Below are 6,000 nucleotides of genomic sequence, written 5' to 3' on the forward strand. Positions count from 1 at the left end.
GACCATCTCATCCTCTGTCTCTGTTTTCCTTCTAGGGTGGTTGCAGGAAGCATATCCTGCAAAACACCTCTATTTGGATTTAAATCATTTTCCAGTTGGCTAGCAGTGTCGTTACCATTGTGGGCGGGCATAGGGTTCAAGCGTCGTCCCCGACCATGACGGCGCTTGTCCGAGGCTTCTTTAGTTCTGTCCTGAACCAACTGATCACACTAAAAGGGGGGTTAGCCCTATTAGTGGTTTGTTCTTTTCGTCGCCTTTTACGACTGGCGGAACATACCGGAGGCCTATTCTTTTCCCAGGCCTCCACGGGATTTATTATTATTATTGTTATTATTATTATTATTATTATTATTATTATTATTATTATCTTCTTGACTTTTTTTTCTCAGACTTAAGTCTTGTTAAAAATTGAACGTGACGCGGACCTCGGTCAAGCGTGACTTCCTTGTAACTGTATGGTATATGTTATATTGCATTTAGGAACTTTCGGGTAATTGAACATGTATCAATAATTACGGATTTCTGTAGCTGTATATATATGTTTGGATGTAGCTGTATTGCATTGATGTACTGGTGGATATTGTGTGGTATGACTCCTGTAGTTGATAATATAATTGGTATGATGTCAACTTTATCCTGATGCCACATGTCTTTGACTTCCTCAGCCAGTTGGATGTATTTTTCAATTTTTTCTCCTGTTTTCTTTTGTATATTTGTTGTATTGGGTATGGATATTTCGATTAGTTGTGTTAATTTCTTCTTTTTATTGGTGAGTATGATGTCAGGTTTGTTATGAGGCGTTGTTTTATCTGTTATAATGGTTCTGTTCCAGTATAATTTGTATTCATCATTCTCCAGTACATTTTGTGGTGTATACTTGTATGTAGGAATGTGTTGTTTTAAAAGTTTATGTTGTAAGGCAAGCTGTTGATGTATTATTTTTGCGACATTGTCATGTCTTCTGGGGTATTCTATATTTGCTAGTATTGTACATCCGCTTGTGATGTGATCTACTGTTTCTATTTGTTGTTTACAAAGTCTGCATTTATCCGTTGTGGTATTGGGATCTTTAATAATATGCTTGCTGTAATACCTGGTGTTTATTGTTTGATCCTGTATTGCAATCATGAATCCTTCTGTCTCACTGTATATATTGCCTTTTCTTAGCCATGTGTTGGATGCATCTTGATCGATGTGTGGCTGTGTTAGATGATACGGGTGCTTGCCATGTAGTGTTTTCATTTTCCAATTTACTTTCTTCATGTCTGTTGATGTTATGCGATCTAAAGGGTTGTAGAAGTGGTTATGAAATTGCAGTGGTGTAGCCGATGTATTTATATGAGTGATTGCCATATGTATTTTGCTAGTTTCTGCTCGTTCTATAAAGAATTTTCTTAAATTGTCTACCTGTCCATAATGTAGGTTTTTTATGTCGATAAATCCCCTTCCTCCTTCCTTTCTGCTTAATGTGAATCTTTCTGTTGCTGAATGTATGTCATGTATTCTATATTTGTGGCATTGTGATCGTGTTAGTGTATTGAGTGCTTCTAGGTCTGTGTTACTCCATTTCACTACTCCAAATGAGTAGGTCAATATTGGTATGGCATAGGTATTTATAGCTTTTGTCTTGTTTCTTGCTGTCAATTCTGTTTTCAGTATTTTTGTTAGTCTTCATCTATATTTTTCTTTTAGTTCTTCTTTAATATTTGTATTATCTATTCCTATTTTTTGTCTGTATCCTAGATATTTATAGGCATCCATTTTTTCCATCGCTTCTATGCAGTCGCTGTGGTTATCCAATATGTAATCTTCTTGTTTAGTATGTTTTCCCTTGACTATGCTATTTTTCTTACATTTGTCTGTTCCAAAAGCCATACTTATATCATTGCTGAATCCTTCTGTTATCTTTAGTAATTGGTTGAGTTGTTGATTTGTTGCTGCCAGTAGTTTTAGATCATCCATGTATAGCAAATGTGTGATTTTGTGTGGGTATGTTCCAGTAATATTGTATCCATAATTTGTATTATTTAGCATGTTGGATAGTGGGTTCAGAGCAAGGCAGAACCAGAAAGGACTTAATGAGTCTCCTTGGTATATTCCACGCTTAATCTGTATTGGCTGTGATGTGATATTATTTGAATTTGTTTGGATATTAAGTGTGGTTTTCCAATTTTTCATTACTATGTTTAGGAGCTGTATCAATTTAGGATCTACTTCGTATATTTCCAATATTTGTAGTAACCATGAGTGGGGTACACTATCAAAAGCTTTTTGGTAATCAATGTATGCGTAGTGTAGCGACCTTTGTTTAGTTTTAGCTTGATATGTCACCTCTGCATCTATTATCAGTTGCTCTTTACATCCTCGTGCTCCTTTGCAACAGCCTTTTTGTTCTTCATTTATAATTTTGTTCTGTGTTGTATGTGTCATTAATTTCTGTTTAATGACTGAAGTTAATATTTTGTATATTGTTGGTAGGCATGTTATGGGGCGATATTTAGCTGGGTTCGCTGTGTCTGCTTGATCTTTAGGTTTCAGATATGTTATTCCGTGTGTAAGTGTATCAGGGAATGTGTATGGGTCTGCAATGTAACTGTTAAATAATTTAGTTAGATGTGAATGTGTTGAGGTGAACTTCTTTAACCAGAAATTTGCTATTTTATCATTTCCAGGGGCTTTCCAATTGTGAGTAGAATTAATTGCTTGGGTGACTTCATGTTGCAAAATTATCACTTCAGGCATTTGTGGTATCATCTTGTATGTGTCTGTTTCTGCTTGTATCCACCATGCATGCCTGTTATGTTGTACCGGGTTTGACCATATGCTGCTCCAGAAGTGTTCCATGTCTGTTATGTTTGGTGGATTGTCTATTTTTATGTGTGTGTTATCTATTGTTTGGTAAAATTTCTTTTGGTTTGTGTTGAATGTTTGGTTTTGTTTCCTTCTATTTTCACTTTTTTTGTATCTTCTGAGTCGTTTGGCTAATGCTTGTAATTTCTGCTTCTTTTCGTCTAATTGCTCTGTCGCTTCTTGTTGTGAGATTTTACCTAACCTTTTTTGTTTTTTTTCAGAGATTTCATTTCTTATAAATTGTGTTAGCTGTCCGATGTCTTTTCTCAGTTTTTCTATTTTGATCTGTAGGCTGTGTTGCCATGCTGGTTTTGTGGGTTTCTTCTGTGTGTTGGTTGGTTCTGATCTCTGCCTAGTGTGTATATTTAGTGTAGTGAGTGCTCCTATATAAACCAGTAGTTGTAACTCTTCCATAGTTGTATTTTCATTTATTTTGTTGTGTATGACTGTGTTGATAGTTTTTATTGTTGTTTCGACTTGTGGGCTATTTGGTGGTCTATGCAAGAATGGTCTAATGTCTGTATTTGTGTCTTTGTATTCTATATATGTTAGCTGAAATTTTTCTTCTATATCTAACATCTGTGTCACTTCGTGTTCTATTTGTGCTTGTTCTGGTGGCTGTCTTAAGATTTCGTTTTCCTCTGATTGTTTAATTGGTGCATGTTGTTCTTTGTTTGTTTGCTCTGGGATGTTTGAGTCCATTACTGTATTTTCTTCTTCTTCTGATTGCACATTATTTTGTTCCAGTATTTGTTGTACTTGATGTTTGATGTTTTCTAATTCTGACTGGGGTATCCTGTTATTTTTTATTATTACACGGATCTGATCAGCTAATCGTTGTTCTGTTAAAAATTTTAATTCTGGGTATCTGGTAATAAATGTTGTGTATACTTGTGATCTGTATCCAGTTGTGTTGGTTCCTAGGTTTGTTGCTTGGTAATAACAGAACATGAGGTGTTGATTAACTTCATCTGACCATCTCATCCTCTGTCTTTGTTTTCCTTCTAGGGTGGTTGCAGGAAGCATATCCTGCAAAACACCTCTATTTGGATTTAAATCATTTTCCAGTTGGCTAGCAGTGTCGTTACCATTGTGGGCGGGCATAGGGTTCAAGCGTCGTCCCCGACCATGACGGCGCTTGTCCGAGGCTTCTTTAGTTCTGTCCTGAACCAACTAATCACACTAAAAGGGGGGTTAGCCCTATTAGTGGTTTGTTCTTTTCGTCGCCTTTTACGACTGGCAGAACATACCGGAGGCCTATTCTTTTCCCAGGCCTCCACGTGGTTTATTATTATTATTATTGTTATTATTGTTATTATTGTTATTATTGTTATTATTGTTATTATTGTTATTATTGTTATTATTGTTATTATTGTTATTATTGTTATTATTGTTATTATTGTTATTATTGTTATTATTGTTATTATTGTTATTATTGTTATTATTGTTATTATTGTTATTATTGTTGTTATTATTGTTGTTATTGTTATTGTTATTGTTATTGTTATTGTTATTGTTATTGTTATTGTTATTGTTGTTATTGTTATTGTTATTATTATTATTATTATTATTATTATGAGATCTTGTAAAACACAATGCACTCTGTTCATGCTTGAAATCCAGTATGTTGTGGTCAAAGGCACCCAAGTTGATACCATGTTTCTTGTCTTCCTGAAGACAATTGATGCAGTTCTGCACTACCATTTAGAGAACAAAAACATGAGCTTACAAGGTATAAAACCAGAACTGTGACTGGACTGACTGCTTCCTAGCACACGGAATGTAAAACGTAAAACATTGTTATTCATGGACAAAATTGACAGGTGTAAAGGTAACTTCAGGAATACCCCAAAAGATTGTTATAAGGCTGTACACTGTTCATATTGGACAAAAATGATCTAGTGGATATTGTCATTGTATCTTTGAGACCATTTGCAGATGATGCTGTTGTCTATGTGAATGTTGCAATGCAAGGAGACTGTAGAGAAATGCCAGAAGACTTGTGAAGGTTTATGTTGTGACAGTGCCACGACATTTAAGAGTGCTGCCACATCAGTATGCGCAAACGGTGATAGAGGCGCTCCTCAACTCGGCTGAGTGCGGGAGCACCACCCAGCCATGTCACGGCACGGCAGTCAAATGACAGATACGGAATTGGTAGCATGTAACCAGCTATTGTTGCTACGTTTGTATATCCACGCAATTTATTAGTGATTAAAGGTTATAACACTTTTTGGTGATGAGGATGGGATATATTTGTTCCTGCGTTGTGGATTTGTGTGTTCGTGTCGGGGCAGATATGGAACAGCTTATGCAAGCGCTCATTGAACAACAAACACAGCTGACAGCTGCTATTCAGGCGTTGTCGACGTCGCTTACTCATCATCTGTCTTCCTCTTCTCCACCTCCATTCCCTCCTTATGACGAGGCTGCTGAAGACTGGGAGGATTATGAGAAGCGTTTGTGGCAACACTTCTTGGCTTCCGACGTTGTCGACACTCCTATGTGTAAGTCGTTATTTCTATCTTGGATTTCCCCACGGATCTATCAGCTGCTATCTCAGTTAGCCCCACTGCGGGAACCTGCCTCTCTGTCCTTCCAAAAAATGTGTGACTTATTGTCTAACTATTACCGAAAAAACACCCACGTCATTGCAGCCCGAGTGGCGTTCTACCAGTGTCGTAAACAGCCCCATCAATCTTACCGGGCTTGGGCAGAGGAACTACACGGTCCGAGTAGGAAATGTCAGTTTGTCACGGACACTCATCATGAGTCTTATGCTGATTCAGTGGTTAGGGATGCTATTCTACGGCTTGCTCCTGATAAAGAAGTTCAGCAACGTGCCTTACAACTGCCAAACCCGTTGTCGTTGGAAGTTCTAAGCATCGCTCAATCTTTTGAAGTGTCTCACGCTGCTGGTGTGCAAATAGACACGTGGTGTGATGTAGGCGCTATACACACCACTTTCGACACGGACAATTTGCCTGTTTCCCAGGGGACCGATGATGTGGTGGCGGTTCACTCGCGTCAACGACGTCGCGTTGGGCCGCCACGCTCGCAGCAAAAACAGCAACCACAGAAGCAGGTTCGTTCCGCACTTCCTTCTTGTCCACGTTGTTTCATACAGCATGACAGGGCTGCATGTCCAAA

Source organism: Schistocerca serialis, chromosome 3, assembly GCF_023864345.2.
Source record: "Schistocerca serialis cubense isolate TAMUIC-IGC-003099 chromosome 3, iqSchSeri2.2, whole genome shotgun sequence".
In the NCBI taxonomy this organism is placed as follows: Eukaryota; Metazoa; Arthropoda; class Insecta; order Orthoptera; family Acrididae; genus Schistocerca; species Schistocerca serialis.